General features: G+C 37.7%; 1 pseudogene; it reads left to right on the top strand.

Moving 5' to 3' along the window:
- Positions 1 to 9357: 9357 nt before the first annotated feature.
- On the top strand, positions 9358 to 11918 carry LOC110221701 (sideroflexin-3 pseudogene; annotated as a pseudogene).
- The last annotated feature ends 5433 nt before the right edge of the window (positions 11919 to 17351 follow it).

Genomic DNA, 17351 nt, shown 5'->3' with positions numbered 1-17351 from the left:
TGTGGTTTTAAATATATATATATACATAGATGTACATACGTCATATAAAACCAAACACATATTACACACATGTGTGTACAGTATGTATGACTGGTGGGTGTTTGTGTATTATTAAGGGAAGAAGAAAATGGTTTTGTGTTTTTTCCTACCTTTTTTTTTCTTCTATGCTCAGCTTTCTAATATTAGCATTCTAGGTAGCAGCTACAGTGGTATACTAGATAGAGCACTGGATGTTGAGTTATGAAGATCTGAATTCAAATCTAGTCTGAGACACCTATTAACTGTGTAACTCTGGATAAGTCACTTAACCTTTGTCAGTCTCAGTTTCCTCTATAAACTGTAAAATTAGGATAATAATAATAATACCTTCCTCACATGATTATTGCAAGGATAAAATAAATAAAATTATAAAGTGCTTAGCATAATACCTGGCACATAGTAAGCACAAATAAGTGTTCATTCCTTTGTCTTCCCCCTTCTGGAGTTATTGCATTGCTCCGAGTCATAGGAATTGAAGCTGCATATCACCCAAAGGGGGAAAAAAAGATACACAGTGGGTATGCACGGGCTCCAGACACATTACAGAAAAGGAATTCTAAGGGAAATGAAGTATTAAAGAGATTACCAAAAATGCTGAAAGGTCTGGCCACATAGCAAGAGTAAACGGTGTTTCATTTATTTCCTCACAATGTCAAGAGAAAGCAAAGAAAGATCCTTACATTCTGGGTAGACCACTTGTGGCAAACAGGGGAGGACATAGCCAAGGACCAAACAAAATAGGTATAGACGGATTGTAATGTTCATCACTGGAAGCAGTAAAATCAAAAAGCCATTTGAATATTTACCACTATGTTTATGTTTCTATATTTAGAATACAAAATACATAAGTTAAACAGAACATATCATCACAATTAAATGGACAGAGAACTCTCTAGTACTATCTGAAGAAGATGAAAAAAGGGAGCTGGTAAATTTGAATTTATTTTGTGACCAAAGGAAAAAAGAAACATCATTTGTGTGGCACTTGTTCATTTCACCTCAGTGTTCCAAATGAGTATAAACAAACAAACAAATAAAAAGGCAAAAAAACCCCAACCCTACAAAGTTAACTGAATGTTACTTCCCAACATCTATATATGTTTTAGCTCAATAAAGAAATAGAGGAATTCTACAAGAACTAGAAACTCAATTAAGTCAATAGACTTTGATATTCAGTGACTTTGATATGAAGGTAAAGATACAGGAACATGGAAGAATATCATAGGAAAATATGGTTTGGGTTAATTTATAAAATGAGGAAGCTGAATTAGATAACCTCTGAGGTACTTTCCAGTTCTAAATTATGGTTTCTCTTAAAAAGTGAAAAATGGCAAAGGCTTGTTGACTACAGAGAGGGCTCACACCTGTGTTTCATGAATACATTTCCCCCAGAAAGAACAGAATTACATTACTTAAAAAATAGGTTATAATTTAATAGATGGGAAATGACTGGCTACTGATGAAAGAATGATTTCTAATTCATCTGTCTTTATGCAGTAAGACTGAGGCCTAATTACATTAAAGGTCAAAATCATCACCAAATTAAAAGAAAGAATAAATATGAACGGATATGTATGTAATTATAAGAACTCCAATTCCACCATTAAAAACAAAAGTCTGTTGATTATGAAAAAGAAGAAAAGACTGAAAGTAATAAAAGAGGAAGGGGATGTTGTGACCAGTTCCTGGATCCACCCAGCAGTCAATACCTTACAGTACAGTATAGTGATCTACCTCCCACTGTTACTTTCCTGGGCCCATCCTATCTCTCTAGCATTATGTTTATTCAATCTCTGCCTCATGCCCCAATCCTACTTAAATCAAACCTCTTACATACCAGTATGCTGTGTCAATCAAGCCTCGAAAGGTGTTTATTTTGATATGCAGTTTCCAGGGATAGGAAACCTTCGGCCTCAAGACCACATGTGCCCTTCTAGGTCCTTGGGTGCAACCTTTTGACTGAGTCCAGGTTTTACTGAATAAATCTTTTTACCAAGGGAATTCGTTCTGTGAAGTTTGGGTTCAGTCAAAGGGCCACACTTGAGGACATAGAGGGCCACATGTGGCCTCAAGACTGCAGGTTCCCCACCCCTAGAACTTAGATCAAAGGGTAATAAAATCATAAACATTGCTTACATATAACAGACTATACATTTCCTTCTATCCCAGATCCAACACTCTAAGGCAGATTGTCCTCAGAGTTAACAAGTAAACAGACATTTATTAAACACTTACTATGTGCCAGGCACTGAGCTAAGCACAGGGGATACAAATACAAGCAAAAAAGAAAGCTATTTCCTGTCACCTAGAAGCTTATATTGTAATGAGGAAGACAGCATGTAAAAGGGAGCATAAAAGTATGTGTGTGGAAGAGGAGAAGTATTCATGCAAGTTCTCATTAGCCTCTGTTTCTCCTCAACCCCAGGATGTCCAGATAACCTGGGTCATGGGAACACAGAAATCAATATCTGATCATAAATGATCCAACTCCCAGCTGGGGGATATAGGAAAACAAAATGCCTTGAAGTCACAGCTAACTACCTGCTAGGAAATACTTGATTTATGAAGGCTCCCAAAGCCAGCCAGCACAACCTGGAGTCTAAGACTGCTACTACTTTTCTCATCTTTCAAATCAATTAATCCTCCCCAAAATGAGGAGACATGGAAGATGAAGGCAGTACCAGTCCAGCAAGCAAAACTTATTTTCAAATCATTACAGAGGAGAATGGAAGAAAAAAGGAACAGTTCTGCCCCCACAGAAAACAATGAAAACTGCCCCACAGAAAACAATGACAAACAGTAGAAGGGAAGAACAATCTGCAGAAAGCTAAGCACAAGACCTAAATCATTTCAAGATTATTTATACACGGAGTTAGAGAGAGGGTAACAGATGAACATAAAATGAAAAGGATTTGCCAGTCTATCTATACTGATGTATTAATACATTGCTCAGTCATTTCAGTCATATCTGATTCTTCATGACACTATCTGAATGTTTTTTGGGGGTTTTTTGGGTTTGCTTGTTGGTTTGTGGGGTGTGTGCACATGTGTGTATGTGTGTGTGTGTGTGTTTTGTTTTTGGCAAAGATACCGGTTTACCATTTCCTTCTCCAGCTCATTTTATAGATGAGGAACTGAGGCAAACAGGGTTAAATGACTTGCCCAAGGTCACACAGCTAGCACGTGTCTGAAGCCAGATTTGAACTCAGGAAGTTGAGTCTTTCTGACTCCAAGCCCAGTGCTTTATCTACTATACCACCTAGCTATCATCTATTAACCTAATTAACAACAAATCAATCCCATTGAAATCTTAATGTCAGTAGGTAATGATCTAGGACACACTGGTGTCAAATTCAAATAGAAATGGATCCTTGCCAAGGATACTGACTTAGCAAACCACAAATGAACATTATGTATGTTGTAATGTATTTTTTATTTATTATTGTCAAACATTTCCCAATTACTTTTTATTCTGATTTGGGCTGTACTCCTAAAGCAGTTCACCACCCCCATTAGTCTAGAATGATGAAAAAGAAATGACCCTTATGAAAATGAAGCCAGAAAAAGAGGCTGGGACTCAACAGATACATAAAAAAGTAATCTAAATTGAAGGTAACACCACTTTAAGACATAGAGGTGTCAATATTCAAGACACCCTAAAAAGGAAAAAAACCCCTCATAATCAACAAACACCATTATTACCTACCTTCAAAATATTTTTAAAAGACTCAAGATCCATATGTTTATATTTTTCATCTCAATAACATTTTATAAGAACGGATTGTGTAAGCTAGGGAATAACTATGATCAAAATATGAAAAAGTAACATGGAAATGTTCTTGGACAGTTTTCTGCAGTAGATTACCTCTGTATACTGTTCATGAGATCACAGAAGCATTGATTTAGTATAAGGGGGATCTTCATCTTAAAGATAAGGTAACAAACTGAGAGAGGTTAAATGACTTGAGCAAGGAGACACAAGTCATGAGAGTCAGCAATGGAATGTAGAACTAGGTCTTCTGGCTCAGTTGTCTCTCCCCTCCACCTCTGTGGAACCTTTCTGCATTGATGAGCTCCTCCCATAATCTTCACTTTGAGGAAAGGCACAGACCAGCAACTCTTTATTCTCTGAACTCATGCACTTGCATGAATACTTCTCCCCGTCCACACACATACTTTTATGCTCCCTTTTACATGTTGTCTTCCTCATTAGAATATAAGCTCCTAGGTGACAGGAAATAGCTTTCTTTTTGCTTGTATTTGTATCCCCTGTGCTTAGCCCAGTGCCTGGCACATAGTAAGTGTTTAATAGATGTCTGTTTACTTGTTAACTCTGAGGACAATCTGCAATATTGTGCTGTTTCTGCCTAAAATGTATAGAAAACACAAAATACTGCTGGGCTTGTTTGTTGATGACCAAAAAAAGCACTTGAGTCAGTAGAATACAAGATAATCTGAAAGCCCTTATACCAACAAACGTGTCTCTTATGCATAATATCAAGATCATACAATATTCCTTAGTAGATGCAACAACAGAAATAACTGTTTAATGAACTTCTGATGATGAGTTGCAAGGTATAAAACAGGAAAATGTATGATCTCTGAAATTATTCACAACTTTCATGGAAGATGGAAGATCTGAGCAGCCAAAAAGACAAGGGATTCTTTATAGTTAGTGAGATATGCCAGATGTTCCTGTCTGTGGGAGACACTGCACCAATTTTGAAAACATAGAATATTACGGTACCTATCAAATGAGACTGATGGTGGCTCAAATGTGTATTTATGTATGTGTGTGTATACACATATACATATGGGGAGGGGAGGAAGGGGCCTAGAAAATCCATACAAGAAAAAAACAACAACAAATGAAGGAAGAACAACATGTGTTGACCAGATTAGGAAATGAATTTGAATAGCCCACCCACCGAGTTAGTCCATTGGTACATGTGCAGTATCTCGGACAGGAACTACAGATTAATTATAATTTGGGCTTCAGATTGAAAAGGAAGAAGGCAAAGGGCTAATTGCTTTTGGAAAATTGTATATTTCCAACAATCCCAAAGTATACACACACACATGCATGCACACACTTAACCGTTAAAATTCAGTGTGCCATTAATTTTACCGTTAAATGTTCATGCCCTGACTTCACGCCATTTTTGAAGTGTTGCTTTACCTAGCAGAATAAAATGACCAATCTCCTGCTTTGAAAAAACAAATGTTGAGGAGGAGTTACTTCACTTTCCTGCTGACAGTCACAGGAAGTAGAATGAGTGAAGTCATAGCCAGGGGTGAGGAAGCTGCAGCAGCCTTGAGGCCACATGTGGCCCATGTTTTGGTTCAGTAAAAGGGCCACCCTTGAGGACCTAGAGGCCTCAAGGCCACAGGTTCCTCACCCTGTAATAGCCAATAAAGGTGCAGAGAATGTTGAAGAAGTATTGGTGACTGTCATTCAAGGGGCAGTAGACTATTCAGATCCTATTGTCTAGAAAACACACTTTATTATCCTCTCAAAGCTTGTGGACCTATGAGGGGACAAAGATGAACCAGGAGAATTTGCTGATTTTGTCTACAAACACATCGTTTCTGCATATTTCTTAGCACCTTTAAAACAAACTTTTGACTTAGCAGATGAACAGTTTTGGCTTTATCTGAGTATGCAGTGACTCTAAAAACAATTCATTTCAAAAGGGAGCCCAAAATGTATTCAGTGTGTTCAGCAAGGATACCTCCCTTCTCTATAGGTAATTCCTGAAATAACACAGGAGTTCTCTCATGCCCTTCAGCAGCCCAATTCTAAAGTGTTTAAACATTACTTAAAGGTATTCTTTCAGAGAGCAAAACCTTTGGGGCAGCTAGGTGGCACAGTGGATAGAGCACCAGCCCTGAAGTCAGGAGGACCTGAGTTCAAATCCGGCCTCAGACACATAACACTGACTAGCCATGTGACTCTGGGTAAGTCACTTAATCCCCACTGCCTCACCAAAATAAGGAAAAAAACAAACAGAGAGCAAAGCCCTAAGGATCATATTGGAAATCCCTACATCAACTTCCGTGATCAGGGCTCAGTTAATAATTTATGCAAATAGTATTTTTTATTTGTGCCATTAATACTGGTGGTCATTTTAAAGTTGCTCTGTGCTTACTGCAATATGTATTTTAGCATTTTTCTGTAAAAATGGGGTATAACTGAGTTTGCTTAAATAAATGTAACAACATGAAAAGTTGACCTGCATGCCTACTCAGAGATCATAGTATAGAAAAAAAAATTTACTGTAAAAAAAAAATACAGCAAAGATGTCATGTTATCTTTAATTTTTTACCTGAAATTAGTTTGAAGTCTTTAAAGACCATAGCAGTGATTAAGTATGTATATATTTTTAAGTTATCTACTATAACATGTTAGACACAATAATTTAAATTTCCCTCATGTATGTCAATATTAAAGTATGGAAGAAGAAAAAAGAATCAAAACTGATTTTTTGGAGACAGTCATGACATTTCTTTTAGCTCTTTTAATGCTAACAAGTGTTTCCTACAGAACAAAATGATTTCATAAATTAATTGATTTAAAAGTAGGTGTTGGTTATATTAAAAAATAAAATTTATGTAGTAAAAAAAAAAATGAAATCCCCCAAATCCCCCAGTTGGATGGGGGGGGGGGAAGAGAGAGGAAGGGAGGGAGGGAGTTGTTTATTTGAATTTCTAATGAAAAAACCTCAGCAGAGTAGGAACTTTCAAATGCAAACTCAGGAGTCAGGAAAGGAAAATTTATTGAACTAGGAGGAGCCATATGATACTGTAGAATGAACATACTAATGGGGGAGACAATACAAGTAAAGTCTCAGAACCTAAATGTTTTTAAAAGGAACTGGAGACTGGTTGTTAAAAAAGAAAAACAGAGATACTAGTAGTGCATTGGTTCTATTCTGAGGATTTGAAGAGGAGAAAGAAAAGAGAAGATAAAAAGCAATACCTTACTTGAGAAAGAAGGAAGAAGAGAGTGCAATTTTCTATTTCTCCTATTTTGAGTGCGTGAGAAGACTATATAAACATGGAGAAAAGCAAAACAGGGAGTGGGCATCAGATGTACCTCACTATTATCAAAAATGGACAAGAGAGTATAAACATATACTCTCAAAAAGAGATTGATATAAAAATATGTCAAACTTAACTGGGAAATAACTGGGAAAAGGTGATGTGAAATAAAATGGAGGATAATATTGGGGAGGGATAACTCTAAGCAAAACAAACTTCCTGATCCTGAAGAGAGGAGAAAAAGTAGAAAAACAAAAAGAAAAAAATTAGAAATTAAAAGGATGTACTGAATTGCATTTTAAATAACCATGTAATGGCAGAACAAATTGTAGTATATTCATGTAATGTAGTAGTATTGTACTATAAGAAATGACAAAAGATTATTTCAGAGAATTCTCACCAGTATGAAGTGACAGAGTGAAGTGAGCAAAAGAGGGGAATAATTTAGACGTGGAAAGCAACACTTTTTTTAAATTTTTTAATTTTTTCCATATGCTTTTGAGTTGAAAATTTTTCTCCCTTTTCCTCCCCCCCTCTCCCCAAGAGGGCGCATAATCTGATATAGGCTTTACATTTACATACCCATTAAACATATTTTCACATTAGTGAAGCTGTAAGTAAAAATTAAAACCAATAGGAGGAACCATCAGAAAGATGAAACAAAACTCAACAGAACGTAAAAATAAGTGATAGCGATTCGACTTCCATAGTTCTTTCTTTGGATGTGGACAGCATTTTCCATCCCAAGGCCTCTGGAGATGTCTTAGATCCTCGTAATGCTGAGAAGGGTTCAGTTTAACAATCTTAGTCATTGCATAACATGGCTATTATTGTGTACAAAGTCCTCTTGGTTCTGCTCACTTCACTCAGCATCAGACCATATAAGTCTCATGGAAAGCAACATTGTAAGGAAAAAGTAAAGCTCTGATCAATACAGGGACCAACCATGTCTCCAGACATCACCCTATGATACATCATGGTATTACCTATTTTCTGATAGAGAGGTGATAACAAAAGGTACAGAGGCATACATTTTCTTAAAATGGCCATTGCAAATTCAATTTGCCTGACAATGCTTTCTTTGTCAGTTTTCTTTTCCTTTTTTTTTTCAATAAGGCAACTCAGAGGAAATTTAAAAATAGGGCCACTGAAATATTTTTTAAATGCTCAAAAGGAAATTCAGAAGGAAATGAATATAAACAGAATAGGTTTTAAAGCAATGTGTAAAATGTACTACATATGTATATATATATGTGCATATATGTATACACATGCACACATACATATGTGTGTGTGTGTATGCAAGTGGAACGAAATGAAGATTCAGAGTTCCATAGCCAATCTTTGGGGTCTGTGAAATGTATGTGGCAATGCTCATTTTGGATTTTTATTTTCGGAATAAAAATAGTAAAGTACTACAGAAGAGGGCTGCGAAAGATTAGAAGTACTACCTTTCACACACAAAAAAAAGTATAGTATTCTGAAGAAACAGAAAGCATTAGAAGTGGGAGGAAAGAGCTCTAGAAAACTTGTTATGATACTCAAATGAACCATATTATTACAAGTATATCCACAGATAAACCTAGTACAAGGACAACAAACAGGCATAAAATGAGCATGTGTCAACATTTTTTCTAACAATCTACTTTCATCTTCAGTGCCATTTAGACCCTTACAAACTGAGACTTCAGTCTCTGGTGTGTTAAATGAAGAAGTTGTAATTAGGAATAAAGTTGGGAAGTGTGCCTGGATAAGAACAAATATGCTGTAGCTTGAGGAAATCTACGCACATATAACACAATATTAAAATATTATGGAATCACTTTAAATGATATCTTAGTAAAGGCAAGACACTTAAAGAAAAAAAAATTATGGACAGTATGACTCTCAAAAAGATACCTGAGGCAAACATCAATAACTACTCACCCACATGCCTACTTTTTAATCTTTATAAAAAACCTTTATGAGATTGATTCATATGTACATTGAGGATCTCTTCAAAGGAAATATTAGAAGGAAAGAGGTAAACTTCCACAAATGATTCTCTATAATAGATCATACCATGATGGTCACACTAAAAGATATCATTAAGATACTTTCATGTTTATTGCTTACCCCCATGAAATAATTTTACTTGGCAAAATAAAATACATTCTTAAAGGTTTATTTACATATAAATTTTAATAGTTCTCATTAATAATTCTTTTTCTGCCCCTTCCAGCTACCAAAGTGTTTGCCTATTAAAAGGGCATTACCTTGAAATCTTCTAAAGTTGACATATTATTTTTTCAAAAGTATTTTTTTAGCCTGCCATCCTCCCTTCCTTCCTAAAAGTGTTCCAGGCTAAAAGATTAGGCAGATGTCCTAGGTCTGAGGCTCACAAGTTGAAAAAGTTCTAAGCTTAACTGCCAAGGAACTTCTGTTCATCTCCTCTGGCTTCCCTGGCTTCCTTCAAGTGTCAGGTCCAGGCTGAAGGAGCTCTGAAGGAACAAGACTCCATCCAAAGCCATGGTTATATCATGGCCATGCTGGCCTGGTCAGAAGACAGACGAGTTGCCTCTGGACATCAACATCCTTGATCCTAGATGGGACCAGAACACTTTTATGGGCCGAGCTAAGCATTTTTTCACCATCACCAACCCCTTGAACCTTCTACTATCTGATCAGGAACTGCACAAGGCCCAAACCATTGTGAAGAACTACAAGGCAGGGATTGTGACCCCTGGGCTGACTGAAGAGGAGCTATGGAGGGCCAAGTATAAATATGACTCAGCCTTCCACCCTGACACTGACCAGAAAATCTTCCTCATTGGCTGAATGGCAGCCCAAGCACCCATGAATATGATCATCTGTGGCTTTATGCTCACTTTCCATAAGAACATTGCATCTGTGGTGTTCTGGCAGTGGGTGAACCAGTCCTTCAATGCTATTGTCAGTTACTCCAATAGAAATGGAAATGTAACAGCTACTGAAAAGCAGGTGGCAGGAGCTTACATGAGTGCTACCACTGGGGCTGTGGTCACTGCTCTGGGATTCACAGCCCTCACCAAACATCTACCTCGCCTGGCTGCCCGCTTCATGCCATTAACAGCTGTATCTGCTGCCAACTGCATCAACATCCCACTGATGCGGGAGAGGGAGATTCGGATGGGAATCCCTGTGACTGATGATTCTGGCCATAAGTTAGGTCACTCTTCAAAGGCAGCTCAGAAGGGCATCTTCCAGGTGGTGACATCCCGGATCGTCATGGCTTTCCCTCCTCTGACCATACCCCCTCTACTTATGAATGAATTAGAGAAAAAAGACTTCTTGAAGAGAAGACCATGGCTCTCATGCCCTGCACAGATGGGGATAGTCGGCTTTCTTCAGTTGTTTGTCACTCCCCTGTGTTGCGTAATTTTTCCCCAAAGGAGTTCCATTCTAGTGAAAAGCCTTGAGCCAGAGCTCAGAGCTCAGATCAAAGAGCAGAGCCCAAACACTGAGGTTGTTTACTTCAACAAGGGACTCTGAGGAGAGTGGGGTCCATCCCAATATTCTCCACTCGTATTCCACCCCTAGCTTCCTGCCACTGATTCTGCTGCATCTCAGCCGTCCTCCCTAATCCTCCCCCATCATCTCTGCTCCACCCTGCTCTCAGGGATGTACCTCTAGTATCCCCTAGAACCTAACAACTGGAGCTTACCTTTCTCTTGCACTGAAAAGGCATATGTCCCCTCCTCCCATCAAGTCCTAAAGATCAGGGAAAGACACAGTGTCATTAAGGGTAATGGTGGAGGAGAGTATCTACCAGGCTGTCACAGAGGAACAAAAAAGTAGCCAGTGTGAGCTCTCAGGATCTTGTCCCATACTGGAAAGGGGGGAGGGGTGTAGCATTATGGGCTAGAAATTGTTTACTCAGTTCCTGGCATCCCTGGGTTTTCTCTACAACTCAAGGTTGGGGGGAGGGTGGCAAAAAAGGAAATTCCCATAGGGATACTCCACCCCCTCCTTTCCATTAGAAAAAAAAGTGTATACAATGTGTTTGTTTGTGTTCCCTTGAATGTCTGGAGAGAGTTTTTCTCTCCAATGAAGCACAGCAACTGTAGGATGTAGAAGAAGTGAAGACTGAGATGCAGATGGCGATACCAGAACCTGAGTACTCTCCAGCTTTAGAATTCACCTAATGCTCTGCAGGATCCAGGAAGGATGGGTTCATATTGACTCTCAACCCACACTCTGTTCTGGGGAGAACAAAGGCCAAGGAGACACTTGTGAATGTGTATCCACAGTTTAAGTGATTGTGTTTGTGTCTCAGATTGTGATTGTGACATAAGTTTGTCTGTTATAAATGCATGACTTATACCGGAATGTCTATGACGGTCTAATTCTATGAGTCTGGCATATCCATGTTTCTGTAACTGTGCATCCTCATGTGTGATTCTGTTGCCATCAGAGCCAACACAGTCCTGAGCCCTAGGGAGCACATCACATTAAAAGGCATTTTCTGTTCTTTGAATATTGGGTTTCAAAATAATTAAAAGCCTCTTTCAGCCCATAGTTCGATGCCTTTTCCAACTTCAGCCTGACCTTAGCCTCTGGACAGTTAATAGTGATGGATATGAATGGTAGAGGGCATCTGGTATGGGGGTGTTTCTGTGTGCTTGTCTGAACTTTCTATCATTCATCTCAGATAACGTAAGACCCTTATTGTCATGATTGAGCTCAGATGTGGTAGGGGAGTGGAAGATCAGGGGTATCCCTCCCAATCAAAGTCTTTCTAACTTATCATCTTGCTCTCTATCTCTCCTTCCCCTTCTCCCAACTACTACCAGCAATGACTCCCATGATGCAAGTGTTTGTACCCAAATAAAATTGATACTTCAAAACAGATATATACTTTTTTTGACCATTTTAGCATATAAACTGCTCACATATTAAAGGCACACTATTTTACAACTATATGGTAAAATAGAGGCAATAAATGTAAAAATACTCTTCCTAAAATAAAAGAATGAGATTGGAAAGTTGGAAAAGTGAATATTAGAGTCAGGGAAGCTATCACAGGGGGTGTAGATGGAAGGGAAAGAGCAATTGAGAGAACAGAAATGTAAGAATTTGAGGGTTTATTAAGGTAACAAAATCTTAGAGAAAGCAGGAAGAAACAGGATAACATCAAGGGCAAAGGAATAAGGTAAGAAAGCCTTGAGATGGAAGAGGAAAAGGATAAAAATATACAAAAAATTTAATAAGCTTCATCAAAGTAGGGACTCCTTTTCCTTTTTCTTTGCATTCCCAGCATTAAGCGCAGTGATTGTCACTGCTTGGTTCTTGGTTTAAATGTTCAAAGTAAGACTTGAGGAAAGGTAATCTGCAGAGAGTAAGACATGGCATACACTGGGTCCCTCAAGAAAGTGAGGTTTTGGAATAGTCACTACACAGAATACAAAAATGTGTTCATAAATGAAAACTGAAAGGAATTTCCAGCCCTACTGAAAACTCTGACAAAGGTATGAAGCAACAATTTTTCATTGACTCACTTTGCATAGTTTTATGACTATTGTCAGCAATGTTTTGCTTCCAAGGAATTAGAACAGGGCACGTGGGTGGTAGTGAGGTTGGAGTGGGAAGAAGGTCCTCAAATTTTGTACTGACAAGGTATATGCTAAAGAAGGAAAAGAAAATAACAGTAACATCAAGAGTTATCTTTTAGTGGCTGATAATGATGTACTAAGAAAAGAAGCATATGAAAACAGAATAGAGTCCATGAATCAAAATCAGGAATATTCATTAACAAGGTGATGTGTGTTGAGGGGAATTTTTTGTACAATTAAAAATATTTAAAGATGCTTTTTTTTTTCAAAAGGCAATTGAGAAATTGAGGAAATGAAGTTGAAAAAAGTGCAATAGAAGGGAGGAAAACAGAAGGTTGTGTATAAATTTTTAAAAAACTATGAGAGAGAGAGAGAGAGAGAGAGAGAAGAGAGAGAGAGAGAGAGAGAGAGAGAGAGAGAGAGAGAGAGAGAGAGAGAGAAAATGGAAAGGCAGCATAGCACAGTGAATAGAGAGCTGGCCTAAGAATCAAAAAAACCTAGGTTTAAGTCACTTTGCCTCTCAGTGCTCTAGGCAACTCCTTGACACTATAAGTTGTAGAGAAGGTGCCAAAAGTCATTGGTAGCACTATTTTAGATACTGTTATAATTTTTACCTACCACAGAAGGAATGGAGATTGCAATAAATGTTATGTCGAGGTCTTTGGAGATACTACAAAAATAAGGAAAAAGCAAGACTGAATTTTGAACTCAAGTGTTTTTATTTTTTGTTTTTCCTTTCCTAAACTCGGTGGTGGGGGGGGAAATTCCATCTTCATATTACAACTTTTTCCAGTACTATTTTCTATCATACATCTAGCCCAAGAGATTAGTCAAATACTGAAATACATGAAAAGGCAAAATGAAAACAAAAATGTAAACAGTTTTAAAATAAGTTATACAGAGAGATCAAGCGAATAAACAGCTGGCAATAAACTAAGTTAGCAAAGCATCTTACAGGCTTATTGCAGTTGAAGTTCACAACCACTCAGCAAGGTAGATGCTGCAAGCCATTATTACTAGCCCCATTTTATAGATGTAGAAACTGATGTTCAGAAAGGTTAAATGACTTCTCTATCATCACAAATCTATTAAGGTTCAGAAACAGAATTCAAATGTAGGTCATTCTGAGTTCAAGTCCTTTATGTAATCCTATATACTATGTGCCTCTAAGCTGAAGAAGCATTTAACACAAATGTCAGAAAGAAACTTTAATGGTGAAAGTTTACAGAGAATGTGGAGAAACTTTTGTGATTAAGACTAGTCATTAACAACTTCTGGGAGCCTGGATGGCAGAGTAAGCAGTAAGTCACTATCACTCTCCCTTTTTGACTTCTCAAAAAACCAGAAATCCCCCAAGGAAAAATCCTGAAACAGTAGAGCCAGCAGAAAGACAGGGTGGAACAGTCTCTTAGTCTAGAAAATTTGAAGGATCAGCAAAAAAGGTCAATTTCACTAAGGTAAAAAGGAAGCGAATTTCAAGACAGGAAGTATCCCAGCAAGTCTACAGCAAGCTCCACCTCAGCAAACCAGCAAGAGATCCTGAGCCCCAGGGTGGTAGAGAAGGCAAACACCAACACCAGGACCCCCCACATGCTTTACCATAGCCAGGGGAACTGGCAGACTCCAGCAAGGAAAACTATGTACATGCAGAGCAGCCCAGAACAGCCAGGCAATCCCCATGCAGCAGATTTCTTTCTGCTTCAGTGCAGCCCCAGGCAAGCAGAAATCCTCATGCTTTAGCTCAAACCCAGGGAAACACAGAAAAACTCAACTTGGCCTCAGCAAATGCCAGGCACCACAACTAGGATCCCAGCTAAGTATCAGGTAAGCTGCGCATACCTGAGGCCCCAGCACACAAAGCCAGTGAACAGGCCTATGTTCCCTAGCACAAGAAATTTGGAATAATGCTCTCTGTGCTCCAGCAGGAAAGCTCAACTTTAAAAGCCAGGAAATAGGCAAACATGATGAGCAAGAAGCAGAAAAGACCACTGACCAGTAAGGTAATAGGGAAGATCAACACATAAAATCAGAATAGGACAACATTGTCAATATACCTATATCTGAAACCTCAAAGGGAAATATGAATTGATCCCAAGTCCAAAAAGCCTCAAAAGTTGGGGAAAAAAATGAGAGGTATATAGGAGAAAGTCTACAGCTTGGAAAAGGAAGAGCAAAAATTGAGTGAAGGAAATAATTCCTTAAAAAATATAACTTGCTGAATGGAAAAGAGTAGGTACAAAAATCCACTGAACAGAACTCCTTAAAAAGTAGAATTGGCAGGGCAGCTAGGTGGTGCAATAGATAGAAAACCAGCCCTGAAGTCAGGAGAACCTTTATTCAAATCTGGCCTCAGACACAGAAGACTCACTAACTATGTGACTCTGTGCAAGTTACTTAACCCCAATTGCTGTACCAAAAAAAAAAAAAAGGATAATCTAAAAATAGAACTGGCCAAATGAAAAGGAGTGACAAAATCTAACTGAAGAAAACAATTGCTTAAAAATTGGAATTGGGCAAGTGGAAGCTAATGACTCTATGAGACATCAAGAATCAGTCAAACAAAATCAAAAGAATGAAAAAAAAACAGAAGAAAATGTAAAATACCTCATTGTAAAAACAGCTGACCTGATCCAGGAGATATAATTTAAGAATTATTGATCTACCTGAAAGCCATGATCAAAAAAAAGGGCCTGTTCAGCATCTTTCAAGAAATTATTAAGAAAAATTGCCCTGATTTCCTACAGCCAGAGGGCAAAATATTCATTGAAAGAATCTATCGATCACCTCCTAAAAGAGATCCCAAAATAAAAGCATCAAGGAATATTGTAGTCAAATTCCAAAATTATCATGTCAAGCAGAAAATACTACAAGCAGCCAGAAAGAAACAATTTAAATATCATGGGACCACAGTCAGGATTACACAAGACATAGCAGCTTCAACATTAAAGGATCAGAGGGCTCAAAATATGATGTTCCAGAACACAAAGGAAATTAGATTACAACCAAACATCAACTGCCCAGCAAAACTGAACATAATCTTTCAGGGGAAGAGATGGACATTCAATGAAACAGGGGACTTCCAAACCTTCCTGATGAAAAGATCAGATAACAGAAAATTTGATCTTCAAATACAAAACTCAAGAGAGGCATAAAAAGGTAAAAGGAAAGAAAAAAAAACATGTTACTCAATAAGGATAAACTGTTTACATCCTTACATGGGAAGGTGATACTTGTAACCCCTGAGAACTGTATCATTATTACGACATTTAGAAGGGGTACACACAGAGGGCATGGGTATAAGTTGACTTTGATGTTATGATAAAAAATTAAGAGGTGAAAAAAAGAGATTGTACTGGGAGAAGAGGAAAGGAGGAGAGAGAAAAGGGTAAATCACATCACATGAAAGAGGCACAAAGACCTATTACAGTAGAGGGGAAAAAAGGAGGGAGGCAAACATTGTTTGAATCTTACTTTCATCAGACTTGGCCCATAGAGGGAATAATATATATACTCACTTGGGTATAAAAATCTATCTTACCCTACAGGAAGTAGGAGAGGAAAGGGGAAAGAAAAGGGGGGGGTTGACAGAAGGGAAGACAGATTGAGGGAAGTGGTGGTCAGAAGCAAAACATCTGTGAGGAGGGAAAGGGAAAAAGGAGAGAAAAGCATAAATGGGGGTAAAATAGGATGTGGAGAAAGACACAGTAATCATAACTTTGAATGTGAAGGGGAGGAACTCTCCCATAAAACAGAAACAGACAGCAGAATGGATTAAAAACCATAATCCTATAATATGTTGTTTACGAGAAACACATTTGAAGCACAGAGATACACACAGACTAAAGATAAAAGGCGGGAGTAGAATATATTATTATTCAGCTGAAGTAAAAAAAAAAAGCAGAGGTAGCAATATTGGTCTCAGACAGAGCAAATGCAAAAATAGATCTAATTAAAAGAGATAAGAAAGGAAACTACATTCTGCTAAAAGGTACCACAGACAATAAAGTAATATCAACACTAGACATACATGCATCAAGTGGTACAGCAAAACTATTCTAGTGGGGGACCTCCCCTCCCCCTAGATAAATCTAACCACAAAATAAACAAGAAAGAAGTTAAACAGGTGAACAGAATTTTAGAAAAGTTAGATATGATAGACCTCTGGAGAAAACTGAATGAGGATAGAAAGGAACATATCTTCTTCTCAGCAGTACATAGCACTTGCACAAAAATTGACTATGTACTAGGGCATAAAAATCTCACAATCCAGTGCTGAAAGGCAGAAATATTAAATGTATCCTTTTCATATAATGATGCAATAAAAATTACATGTAATAAAGGGCAATGGAAAGATAGGCTAAAGATTAATTGGAAACTAAATAATCTAACCCTAAAGAATGAGTAGGTCAAACAACAAATCACAGAAACAATCAATAACTTCGTCCAAGAGAATGACAATAATGAGACAATACATGAAAACTTATGGGATGCAGCCAAAGTAGTTTTTAGGGGAAACTTTATATCTCTAAATGTTTACATGGATAATATAGAGAAAGAACAGATCAAGAATTGAGTGTGCAATTTAAAAAGCTAGAAAACAAACAAATTGAAAATTCCCAGTTAAATACCATATTAGAAATTCTGAAAATCAAAGGAGAGATTAATAAAATTGAAATTAAGAAAACTATTGAACTAATAAAT

This window comes from Phascolarctos cinereus, unplaced genomic scaffold, assembly GCF_003287225.1.
Source record: "Phascolarctos cinereus isolate Bilbo 61053 unplaced genomic scaffold, phaCin_HiC Scaffold_7;HRSCAF=346, whole genome shotgun sequence".
Classification (NCBI taxonomy): domain Eukaryota; kingdom Metazoa; phylum Chordata; class Mammalia; order Diprotodontia; family Phascolarctidae; genus Phascolarctos; species Phascolarctos cinereus.
Note: the sequence above shows the minus strand (reverse complement) of the source record. Positions and strands in the feature narration are given on the sequence as shown.